A 14,267-nucleotide genomic window follows, 5' to 3' on the forward strand; every position below is an offset into this window, starting at 1 on the left:
ACACATTCTTTTCATAAATTTATATGGTATAATGTAAGTTATAACAATTTGAGAAATGTAATTTATTAATATTAATGATCAAAATAATATATGTTGCCAATCCGTGCTTTGAGGATATTGCCAACACATTTTGTTTAAATAAAAAATAATTGAAAAATATAAGGTTAGAGAAGTAGAAAAGCCTTTAGAGATGTGTTCCTTAATCTGACAATCTATATATCTTCTTTTTCAAAATTTGTGTGTATTTGTCATTTTAAATATTTCTTAAAAAATATGTTTTTTGTTTTGCCTAAAAATTATGTTTAAATCAACAATTGAACTATTCCATTTTTGTTAAAAATTCCCCTTCCTTAGTTCAAAATTCATTTATTTCGTTAAAACCCTATTTACTGTCGTTGCAGTTGCTTTTTCTTGAAAAAAAAAATACGTTTGTTTTGGTGATTATTTCTAAATCCTTAAAAATATTAACCCTGATGAAAAAAAATTCTTATAAGTCGTAGATTTTCATTTTGCTTGAAAATTGCATTATTTAGTGAAGATTTTTTGTTTTTTTTTGTTTGAAGACTGATCACTTCAATTAAAAAATTATTTCACTGCCTAAAAATGTTGTTCATTTTGGTAAAAACTAAATGTTTTTAGTTGAAAATTTAATTATTCTATTAAAAATCAATTTTTTATTACAAATTTGAATATTCCTATCTTATTTTAAAACGTACCGTATTTAGATAGAAATTAATTAATTTAATTGTGAATTATTCATTCTCATGTTTGTTTGAAGAATTAAATTTTTTGCTAGAGAATTTTAATAATTTGCGAGATATTTTGATGATAATTTCAAAATCATTAAAAAATTCAACTTTTGTGAAAAATTATTCTTATAGGTGCTAATTTAAATTTTTGGTTAAAAATTAAATGATTAAATTCTCATTATTTATAAAAAATTAGATAGGATAAAGGTCACACTGTCCTTTAACGCTGTTACTGTAAGAATACGTAACACTTCTGGAATTCTGTTATGCAACTAATATAGAACAAATATAAAATATAGAACTCATGTAAATGATTTTTACAATTTATAAAAACTTTCTCATGCAGATTATAATTTTAGTTGTAAATTTTATTATTTGGTTGAAAATTTGACAATTTTCTCAAAAAGACATCAATTTTAGTTACAAATTCAAGTGTTTTATTGAAAGTTGGTCTCTCATTCATATTTTGTTGCTGATAAGACAACTGAAATCCTTTTTCGTTGAAAAATATTTTTCTTGAAAATACATCTGTTTGATTTAAATTTTCTTTTTTTTCAGTATAAATATTGCATCTTTCTCGAAAAAAATAGAACTCTTTTGTTGAAAACTAAACCATTTTCTGGAAAATTCACTTTTTGTTTATTATTCCTATTTTTGTGTAGAAAAGTGATTTGAAATATTTTTCGATGAAAATTCACTATTTTTTTCCAATTTGTCTTTTTGATTTAAAAATCAAAACTTTGTTGAAAATTTAACATTTTTTTATAATTTTTTGAAATTAAAAATTCATATATTTTAAGACCAATTTTGTCTTTCTTGGAAACAAATGTAAATTTTTTATTAAAAATTAAACTATTTTGACAAAAAGTCATATTTTTTGGCTTAAAATTCTATTGTTTTGTTGATAATTTAACTATTTCGTCGAAAATTTACTATTTATTTAAACCTTATATTTTGGTACTGAGAAACGAGCTGTAATCTTTTCTGAATGAAAGTTCTAGTTGAGAAAAAAATTGTGTTTTCTTCATTAAAAATTCATCTGTGTCAGTACAAACTTCCATCTTCTTGGATATAAATGCGACTATGTCTTAGATAATTCAACTATTTCGTTAAAAATACATCCCTCTTGGTTGAAAAAAATTTGACCTTTCAGATTTGAAATTCAATTTTTTTCGTGGAAACTTATCTCTTCTTTAAAAATTCAGATTTTGATCGCAAAAACGCAACTGAAATCTTTTTCTACAGAAAATACCACTATTTTCTAAAAATTTACATTTTTAATTAAAATTTTTTTCTTTTTTAGTAGAAATATCATTATTTTTACAATAATGGTAATTTTTTGTTACAAATTATTCATCTTTGCTTGAGTCTTCAACTATTTTGTTTCAAAGATTTGGTTGAAATACTTTGTTATTTTTAGTATTTTTATTTATATTTTTAATATTTGTATTTATATTTTTAGTTGTAAATTCATCTCTTTGGTTGAAAGTTTGACTATTTTGTTAAAAAATAATCTTTTGAAATTAATAATATAATAATATAATAATAATAAAAAGTTATAAATTCATCTCTTTGGTTGAAAGTTTGACTATTTTTTTAAAAAATAATCTTTTGAAATTAATAATATAATAATATAATAATATTTGAGGAATTTTGAGTGGCGCATCGCTTTCTTTTTTTCTCGGCGGCGAAAAAATCGTCCATGGACAAATTGATTTCAAGAAGAAAACTATTATCCGATTTCAACTTTTTTAAAATGAAAGCTTATAAAATTTCGCATCGAACTGTCATGGGTGATTTTTAAATTTTTGTTTATTTTTTGTTTATTTAATTACGGAAATAAAACAGTTTAATTTTCATCCAGGAAGATAAATTTTAAATTAAGAAAATATTTTTTTAATGAAAAGGCCAATTTTCAACAAAATTATAACATTTTTATGAGAACAGTTGAACTTACAACCAAGAAGATTAATTCTATACGAGAAGATGAATTATATAAACAAACTTCATATAAACTTTTAACCGTATATGTGGATTTTTAAACTAAAGAAGACTGCAAAACTTCAATTCTCAACTAAAAAGATCAGTCTATAACCAAAAAGTTAATTTTCTACTAAAAAATCCGAATTCTAAAAATATTGCTAACTCGTCAGCTTTAGATATTATGAGGATTTATGATTTTAATTTAAAATTCATTTATTTGGTTAAAAATTGTGCTCCCTTGTTGTACTCATTTCGTATAAACTCAGTTTTTACATTTAAAATTCAACTATTCCATTTTTGGCGAAAAACGTAATTTTTGTAAACAATTTATTTTAAAATTAATCTTTTTTTTGTTTGAAAATTAATCTTCTGGGATGAAAATTTATCTTTTCGATTAAAAAGTCAGCTTTCTGGTTAAAAATTCACTTTAATTTTGTGTGAAAATTTAACGTTATTCTTTAAATTTTGTTGTCATTTCTTCCATTCGCAGCATTTCAATTCTTTCCCATAGGTGCAAAGTTCACAGAGGAGAGATTGGTAGCATCTAGGTTCCCTTTTCCAGCTCCCCCGTTAAAAAAAATAGTTATAGCGACTGTTTTCAGAACAGTGATTGGTCACATCTCAAACCCCTTTCCAGCTCGTCCTCTAAAAAAATACGTTTAAGCGACTCATCACAGAAGAACGATTGGTCTCATTTCGAACCCCTTTTCAAGCTCCCCCTCTAAAAAAAATACGTTTAAGCGACTGATCACAAAAGAGTCATTGGTCACATTTGGAACCCCTTTTCCAGCTCCCTTTTTAAAAAATGCATTTCGATGTCTGCACGCCGAGGGTCAAACAATAAGACCAAATGCATGGGATTTGAGTGAAAGTAAGTGTTGTCTGCTGAGAATTTCTGGACGAATAGCCGTCCAATGAGACTGGGCTAATTGTCCAGAATTCTGGACGCCTAGATACAGCCACATAACTTCCTTAATTTTAACTAAAACACATCTGCTTGGATAAGGACTTTAAATGCTCATAAAACCTTATTTCTGCGTACTGAAACCTTCAAAAAGCTTAAAATTGATATTTTAGGCAATATAAGATTTTAATAGTTTTCTGGTCCGGGCCCCATTACGTAAATATATATTTTTCACACCTTTACGAAGCATGGAATTCTTTGCTAAACCTAAAAGGACACTCATACTTTTTTTGTAAACTAGATATTCTGATACGGGCCCCTTCAGAGCCCAATTTCAAATATAGAATAATGGGGACATTTTTATAACCTATTTTTCATACAATAGATAATGATTGACGAAAAAAATGTTACAGAATCCGAATTTGGAATCAATTTGAGTGTATATTTTTCTTTGAAACTTCCTTCTGAAAGAAAATATACTCTCTAAGTCTAAATCAGTGAAATTTCTCTGATTCAAATAGCTAGAAATAGGTCAATGACAATCAGTGAAAGGTTACTTTTTGATTCAGTGAAATTGCAACTGTCGAGGCCCTAAAGTGGCAATCTAACGAGGGCGCAAGCGGAAACGCCACGCTCAGTTAGCGAGGTCATCAGCAGGTAACCCAATAAGGAACTATTAATAGGTTTTTTATGGAATTTAGATAGTCCTTCACACGCTGAGAAAAGAATACTTACGAATAAATGTTGATTAAAGTAAAATATTTTAAAATTATTTAAAAAATTATCATGCTTTAAATTCTGAAGTGTGATGCTATGGTTGCAATAGTAAAAAATTGAAACTAGCACATTGCTATAATCTATTACCAGAATTTTTCGATTCAAAGAAGGAAAATATTAATCCAAATGTAAAATACATTTTCTTTGCAAAATTGAAATCTAAAGATTTTACAGCTTTCTGTAGCCTCTGACAAACTCTACTATGTTTTCTCGTATTTTTATTGACATTCAATTCTGAACTATACTCCGCACGTTATTCTAAAACTAAAGTTATTATTAAATTTGGCTAAAGAAAACTTATTACTGATAGCTAAAGACAAACGCAGTTTATTAAAATATCCGCAAGCGCTGAGAATCGAACGCACGCTTATAAGTCGAACGCCTAATCTACATAGCTACAATGCCACGCTCAGTGCGATAAGTAAATCGACGTTTAAGAAAAATTATATTCAAATGTTTAAGACACTAAACGTTTTATATTTTTTAAGAAAAAATAAAATTTTTAAAAGTATGCATCCCGGTAATTTTTTTAATTTTTCTTTTTAAAATTTAATTATAATTAAGCATAAGAAAATGAATGTACTTTTTTGCACTCACAGCTGTATTACCCGTTTTACCTGTCGAGGGCTTTACAAAGGTTTCCTCGAGAAAATAATTAGTTGATAGAAATTATTTTTTAAATATATCTTCATGAAGAAAGCCTTATATTTAGTTCAATTAAAAGAAATAGTGTTAAAAAGTGAGTTAATAAATAATTTGAGCCAAGTAGCACAAGCGACAATAACCTGTCGAGGGCCAGCAGAGGGAAAGCCTAGATATTTAAAAAGCAGTAATATGTATTTTTTTAAATAGAAAATGAACATTTGTTGGAAAAAATTTGATTTTGCTCTCATTTTTTTAAAGGCAAAATTGGAAAACCAAAAGTTAGAATATGTTTTATTAACCTTTCCCTACATTAATATGCGAAAAAAGTGAGAAAAAATTAAATATTAAAAAATATATATCTTTAGTTTGAAACCGTCTAATTGCTTTACGTTTGCACGTTTGGTCAGATTTGACCCACTTCCGGAAATACGATTTCTTATTTTATTTTTAATTCTCTTTTCTCCAGAAAATTTCTTTAAAAATATAATATTCAAAAATGTCTGATTTTATTAATTCTATTCGAATTGAAACGATTTGAGGGCAACGTTTGGTCAGATTGGACCCACTTCCGGACATAGGATTTTGAATTTTTTTCTACTTTTTTTTTCCTCATTCAATAGTTTTAAAAATATGATATTTAAAAATGTCACATTTTATAAATTCTATTTGAAAGTGGACCACATTTGTGCTTTGATACAATTTCAGGGCAACATTTGGTCAAATTTGACCCACGCCTGGACATACGATTTTTTATTTATTTTTTGATTCTCTCTCCTCTCGAAAATGTCTTCAAAAATGTAATATTCAAAAATATCCAATTTTATTAATTCTATGTCAAAATGAACCGTATAATTGTATCGAAACGATTGGAGGGGCACCTTTTGGTCGAGCTGGACAAATTTTTGGTAATGGATCATTAATTTTTGACTTTGTCTTTACACCTCGTGAATCGTGTGAGTCGAAATTAATATGTAAAAAAGCAGCAAAATATATTTTTTTGCAATAGAAAATGAACATTTGTAGGAAAAAATTTGATTTTCCCCTCATTTTTTTAAAAGGCAAAATTGGAGAAACCGAAAGTGAGAATGTGTTTTCTTAACCCTCCCCTACATTACTATAGAAAAAAGTAAAAAATATATAAATTTAAAAAAAAATTCAGTGTGAAACTGTCTATGTCGTTTGGTGGTCGTTTGGTGTTGGTTTTTTCTGTTTGGCGATAAAAATGATAAAAAATAGATTATTCTCAAAATCAGGGTATAAGATCCACTTTTTTATATTTTAAAAAAATTCCTTTTTCAATAGTTTGGTGGTCGTTTCGTGGTCGCTTGGTAGTGGTCTTTTCTGTTTGGTGGTAAAAATGATCAAAACTAGAGCATTCGCAATTTCAGGGTAAAAACTTTACTTTTTCGTATTTTTGAAAAATTCCTTTTTGAATCATTTGGAAGTTGTTTGATGATGATTTTATATGGTTGGTGGTAAAAATTAGAAAAAGTACATCCAGACCAAAATGAAGAGAAAATATTAAAGTGGTTGTGAACAATAAAATTTGTACATCATTTTGCAATATCTGAAAAAGTGCTGTACACAAATACGGCAGAAATACAAGGATCGAGCGCATCGCTTGAGATAAATATATTATCGAGTGCGAAGCGCAAGAGCCAACAGTCGGTCGCCTACGGTTAAAAATACATAAATTTATGTAACTAAAATTCCCCAAAATTTATGGAATATTAATTTTAAATAAAACTTCAGCTGGAAGGCAGCAATGGAAGAGCTTCGCTCTGAAGGAACCGCCATGTTGCTCACAGTAGTCTCTGCTCCAGGTAATTATGCATCGTTACGTGTGCACTGCTCTCTTAAACACTCGACGCGTCATTTCTGTTGCGCGAGAGGCGGCACGTCGCGCCCTTGTGGATGTTCTTTAAATCTACCAGTTCAGAACCGCAAGACTCAAATAAAGGTGGTAGCAAAATCTGAACTGTACCGTGCTTAAAAGTTTACTACTAGAATATTGCTCTCCACTAATTAATCAAAAACTTTTTCTCTTTCCAATTTCAACTACATGGAAGATTAGACTTTATTTATACATGGCAAACCTTTCAGATCAATTTAAAAATAAGCATCTGTAAAAATTTAGAGTCTTATGACTTTCAGCAGACTTTTCACCTACATCTATATATATTTTTTCCAATATTGATTTTCTTAAAATTCCATACAAAGGTATTTATAAATGTTCCTAGAAATTAGAAATTTTCTAAAAAATACTACAAAAAAATAAAATTACGTCTTTTTGAAGATTTTGATCGTTGTTTTTATAAAAAGTTAATTTTCGTGCAAAATTATTAACTTAATCATTATTTATTAAGTATATTTGAGATGAATTTAACATTAATAAATCTTTTCTACAAAAAACAATGTAAAATTATTGTTAAATATATTCTTAGTGTTTTAGAACAAAAAAATCATTACGCTTTATTAGATATTACCTCATTTGATAAAACCTCACCGAAAACTCAAACATAAGAATAACCCGACCAGAGCCCCACTAGCTCCCGACCAGAGCCTGAAGATTAACCGCACGGAAATTAGTGAAAAAAAGGCCCGACTAGTCCCCGACTGGGTACTTTGTCAAAATTAATAACCCGACTAGCCCCCGATTAGTGCCCGACTTGTAATAGGGCCAAATGGGGTTATTTCCACATGGGTAATTACTAATATATAATTAATATTAAATAATAATATTCAATCATACAATAAACAAAAAAGTTTAAAGACTCCACTCATGCTTAAAATTGAAGTAGTTTAATCAATTCAAAAGTGATTAATCTCTTTGCTTAAGAAAACGATTTTCAAAAATATAAAATTGATTACTTTAAGTAAAGATAATTTTTCTGGTTGTTGTAACATTTCCATTTTAGTTGTATATTTAGCTCTTTGGTTCCGAAATGAATTATTTTGTTAAAAATTAATGTTTTTATTTGAAAATTGAGCTATTCAATTTTTTGTTGAACGTTTATGTTTTCAAGTATAACGTTCTTCTAGGTATTTGGCTAAAAATTCAAGTATTTTGCTGAAAATTTGTTTCCATTTTTGTTAAAAATATTAATTTTTTTAACTTATTTTTTTGTAAACAATTTTTTTCAAAATTATTTTTAATCAGTTTCTTCTTCAAAGATTTGCTTTCAACATTCTTTTCAACAACTTTTTTACGCTTATTTATACTAATTTTTTTATGTAATATTTAGTTTTTTCGCAATTCGGGCCATTGTACAACTTTAGACATTGAGATAAAATGTCATTTTTAATAAGAATTTAAAATTTGTATCGACAGAACTTAGAAATTTGATCGCATACTGTGACTATTTTTTACTAGCAAATTTTCTTACACTTTCTTGTCACTTTTGGATTTTGAAGTGTTTTGTACTATTTGACCAAAATTTAGAATTACATTAAATGTAATATTTTAAAAATAAATTTATTTTTAAGAGTATGAATTTCTTATTTGATATAATTTCAAACACCCTGACCGATTTTCAAAAATGATAGAAAAATTTGGAAAAAGTGGAGTGCAGCGGAAAGTTAGCACTGTAATTTTTAAAATAGTATAGTTTTTGTAATTTCTGACCACCAAACTATTACAAAACGGCCACAAAAAGAGTCCTAACAGAATTTTTGAAAAATATAAATAAGTGAAGTTTACACCCTAATTTTGTAAATGCTGTGTTTGTTTTAATTTCTACCTCCAAACAGAAAAAAAATCAATCAAGCGATCACCAAATGATTCCATAAAGAATATCTTTTAAATATTAAAAAGATCATTTCCAAACGACCACCAAACGATTCAAAAAGGAATTTTTCAAAAATATCAAAAAGTGAATTTTATACCCTGATTTTGAGAATTCTCTAGTTTTTCATAATCTTTACCACTAAACAGAAAAAAATTACCACCAAACGATAGCAAAAACAATTTTTGAAAAATACCAAAAAGTAAAGTGCGGCGTGAAGTTGGCACTCCATTTTGAAAATGATGTAGTTTTGGTAATTTTGACCACCAAACAGAAAAAACCACCACGAAACGACAAGCAAACGACCACCAAACGATAGCAAAAAGAATTTTTGAAAAAAAATTAAAAAGTGGAGTGCAGAGTGAAGTAGGCACTTCATTTTGAAAATGATATGATTTTAGTAATCTTGACCACCAAACGTAAAAAACCACCACAAAATGACCACCAAACGACCACCAAACTATTCTAATAAAAAAAATGGAATTATAAAAAATTGGAGTGCCAACTTCACGGACATTATGTTATAAATGAGGGTGGTCCTAAGCCACCCCAAACTAAAGATTAAATAAATTTTTATAATTAAAAAAATAAAAATGTCGATCTTTTTCGGAAGCGGTTATGTAAACGTGCAAAACTAAGTGGATTTGAAGGTTTTCGAAGCGGAGTTTTGTCTTCAACTAACTAGAAATAATCTAATAAAAAGATTGTTTAAATCCCCCCACCCCAATAAATGGAAATTTTGATTTATCTTGAAAACGCTGAGCGATAAGCGAAAACTGAAAACATTTTCTGGATTTTCAAGAGGGGAATCGCTATTAACGTAAATGTTAACGACCCAGAAATTAGATATGCATATAGATTTGAAAATTCGACCTTGAATAAAAAATGAAATAATAGACGTAGCCAAAAAGCGAAAACACCACCGGAATCGTCTGAGCCATATCTCTAGGTATTTTTTTCACTTTTTTTTAATGTCAGTTTTTAAACAATTACGTTGTTAATTAACATATATCCTTCATTATAAAAAAAACCAAAAGTCATAAAGAAAAAGTGAAGATAGTTCTGGATTCTTCTCGGCAATATCTCCGGGTTTTTTTTCATTATTTTTTAATCAATTATTTAAACAGTTATATTGTTTTTAATTTAAAAAAATTTATTTAACAATTTCAATAAACAATTTAGAATTGTTAAGTAAGAAATAACATACCTTGTAGTACCATGAATGAATAAAAATTTAAACAATGCAAAAAAGTTAGTTTAAACATTTTTTCCCCCTCTACGCACACACCTTTACGATATCTAATGGCGCATATGGATTTGATTAATGATATGAGATCATTAAATAAATTTTTTAAAATTATAAACAATATAATTTTTTAAATAATTAATTTTAAAAAAATGAAAAAAAAACCTGAAGATATTGCCGGAAAGAATCCAGAACTATCTTCAATTTTTCTTTAGGGCTTTTGGTTTTTTTCATAATGAACGATATATGTTAATTAACAACGTAATTTTTTTAAAAATGACTTTTTGAAAACAGTGAAAAAACACCTACACATATGGCTCAGACATAGCTAACTTCTGGGTCGTAAATTTCAAGGGTTTTGTAGAGGGGTATTATTTTGCACCTACGTGAACCAAACCAATCAAAAGAATTTTTAAATGATAAAATAAATGTTGAGTTATCTTAAAAGCTGTGCCAGGATTTTTTAGGGGAGGGGGCTTCTATTTATGTATAGGGAAAAAGTGGGCGAAAGGGAATTTAAAAATGAAAATACTTAGATCCGGGGGGTCACCCCCCCCCCTCTCAGCCGCCTGGCTCCACCACAGACTGTAAGAGATTCGCGAAAACTGACAAAATTGTGGAGGTTTTTCTAAATGTGAATGACCCTTAATAATAAAAAATTAATTAACCAATAATTAAAAATCTTCCACAAGACCAATATTAATAGTTTTGAGTAAAAAATGACCAGAATACACTGCTCAAATGCCGATTTTATGAACAATGGACATTTTTTGTTTTAAGGGTAGTTTTCAGGTACTCGTGAGGATGTGTTAGGGGTGTTAAACCCATATGTCTGATACATGAAATTCTTTGTTAGATGATTCTCAACAGTCCCCCAAACCTTCGCGTCACATTTTTTCAAACACTGAAAAATTATTCCATAAACTCAAAAAAGTGATTTTTCCCCATGCATTTTACATTGGAAACTTTGAGTAAAAACCGACACCTGGAAAAATCGAAAATAACAAAAAAATAAAAAATTAGGAAAAATAATTATGATAACCAAATAGACAGATATGGATAGTTTAGAGCCTTTAAAAATATTTGTTTCTATTCTAGAATTTGCAGGAAAATTTATGGTTAAGATTTGAACAAAATTTTCCACCTCCTTTATTGAAAATCGTTATAAATAATCATTTTCGTTCGAATTTTTCGGGCTTTAAAATAACCTCCTTCTAAAAATTTTAAGACAAAGATCTCCGTTTCTAGCAAAAACGTGAATTTAACTATTCTATTATCTTTAATAATCATCTTCTTCTCATTATTATCTATTATTTTCAATCTTTTTAAAATTTATTAACAAGGCTAAACAATAAAAAACCTGTCTTTCCAAATTACTGTTAGATAATTTTTAACAAAATTAAAAAAAAACATCAACATTCGGAAAAAACAGTAAACTTACTTTCTTAAAAATTTGTATTCAAGCCTAACATCAGATAACACCTTAACGAACAAAAATGTTACTTCTTTCGGTTCCTCACAGAATTTCTGTTGCCTAAATTTTAACAAATCTAACAAAATATCTCAACACACGCGAATCCAGAAACATATCTTTCTTAAAAATTTCTTATCAAAATACTAATAAATAAAATTGTTTTCTAATAACAAAACCCTCTTCGATTCCTCTTAAAATTTCTGTTACATGAATTGAGACAAAATTTTCCAAAACCTGGTAATTCCCAAAACCCATGAAACTTGTTTCATTAAAAATTTGTAAGCAAGCCTATAATCAGATGAGACCTTTAATAACGAAAAAGATATTTTTTTCCGGTTTCTCACAGAATTTCGGTTAGCTGCATTTTAAAAAATGTAACGAAAAATCTCAACACACGTGAACCTAGAAATTTTTTTTTTTGAAACTAAAATTTTAATAACAAAGCTTATTTTCTGACAAAAAGAGGCACCCTTTTTGATTTCTCTCAGAATTTCTGTCACCAAACTTGTAACCAAAATAAATTTAAAAGACTGAACATTTACAAAACCTGGAAAAATTTATTTCTAGAAATGTTGTTGCCAATATTTAAATAATAAAACACATTTTCTTACAACAAAAGTCAACCATCTTAAATCCTCTTGAAATTTCTCTCACATACCTACCAACGAAAATAAGAAAAATTAAATTAAAAAATTAATTAAAAATTAAATTAAATTAACCATTATTCAACCAAAGATGTATTTATAAAATTATATCAGAGCAAAAGTACTCACCGAAAGTTAGAAAATTAGTTCAAATGTAGGTTATTACATTCTTAATTCATTAAGGTTATTAGTATCTATTTTTCATTTGACAATTGTTGACAGAAAGTGAATTTGTATATCTTAATAAAAATCACTAAAATATATTTTTCAGTTATACAAATATTTGATCATAAAGTTGGTTTATATTTCACAAAATGCACTTGTTTTTGAAAGACAAAATATTTAGACCGGATTATTTTTTAAGCTAATGACAGATGCGTCCATATTTTTAAAATAACACTTCAAGACCATTCCGAAAAATAAAAATGATGATTTATCTCCGGACATAGAACAGTTTCTTGAAATTTATGAGCGTCCCTGCTACCCGGCTCTTCCCTATATCAGTTACGAAATTTAAAAGAAAAAAACGAAAATGAAAACTTAAAACCGAACAACGCACGATATGAAAAAATGTCAAAAAAAATTGATTTTCGGAAGCTCTGCAAGATTGTCACGACAACTTTTGGAATTATCTTGAAAAATCGAAAATTTAAATTTTGATCGCACAAGATATAATGAAAAATAAAAAAACCCATTTTGCGACAAAACTACGTTAATCGTAAAACCTTTTGCTTTAGTTAGTCTCATCGTCAGAATGTTAAAGTTTTAGACAAATGTATCAAAGAGGTTTTGCGAAAAAAAATCTCGAACCTGCTCCGCAGGTTTTAAAATTCAGGCAAAAATTAGATTTAGATTTTTTTACAGAAAGCCATTTACTGTACGTTTTTTTTTGTCTTGTAAATGAAAATTGAAATAATTTTATTTTAATAGAATTTTAGTTTCCTGAATTATTAAAAATAAAAAAACATTCAGAATGAAATTCAGGATAAATTATACAATAACATGATTTCATGTTGATAAAAACTCGTTTAAATTTAAACAAATATTTTCGACAAATCTATATAAGAGATGTGAACAAAGCTAGGTAAAATTGATTGAGTGTGTACATAATTTAGCATTATGATTTTGATGCAACATAACTTGAAGAAAAACCTTCCTGTATGTGACATAGTCTACTTAAAAGTATTGCAATGCATTTTCAGGTGTTTCTGAAACCTTACACAATCGCATTCTTTTTACGAAACTTATGTTTTAACTATTATTTATATGTAGTACTAAAAACAATTATACATTTTTCACTAGGTAAACAGTTTTATTATTATTTTCGCTTGAAAATATGTAAAAAATCAAAATAATTTCATAAACAAAAATTGCTCTATAAACTTTTGTCTATCCATTTTTTCATAACTCATGTGTTTTTTTCCAAAGATTTTATTTTTAATTTTATTTTTTACTATTAAAATACAAATTACGCGTGTCATCCCAAAATAATTGATAACAAATTTGCAGCAATTTTTTTGGTGAACAACTTTTATCTAATTTGTTTTTCTTAGATTATTATGTTTGTCCAAGAAATTATTTTCTTATTTTTAATGTTGTTTAAAAAAAACTATTCACCCTATAAAAATGATTAAAAACAATTTTGTAAATCTTTTTCTGGTTAAATAACTTTCGTTTTTTTTTCATAGCTTCTGCAGTTTGTCCAAAAATATAATTTTTTCTATCTTTAATGTTCTTTTTTACTGAATAGAATTAAAATTACGTGACCTGTAAAAAAGTGATCCATTCCAAATTTGCAGATATTTTTTGTTGTATAATTATTTAATTCATGATTTGTTTTGGATCTTGCATAGCTTGAAGGCAAAATGGATATTCTGATTTTTCATTATTCTTTATGCATTCAAAATCTGATTTTTCGCTGGACAAAAATTCAAAAAGTCGTAATGATAATCTTTTATGGCTTATTAAAAAAAGTCGAGATGATAAATTTTGTGAATTTTCGATTACTAAAAATTAGCTGCGCATAGAATTTTGAAATCTTGAAAAAAACGGTCTTAAAG

This window comes from Belonocnema kinseyi, chromosome 3 (assembly GCF_010883055.1).
Source record: "Belonocnema kinseyi isolate 2016_QV_RU_SX_M_011 chromosome 3, B_treatae_v1, whole genome shotgun sequence".
Taxonomy (NCBI): domain Eukaryota; kingdom Metazoa; phylum Arthropoda; class Insecta; order Hymenoptera; family Cynipidae; genus Belonocnema; species Belonocnema kinseyi.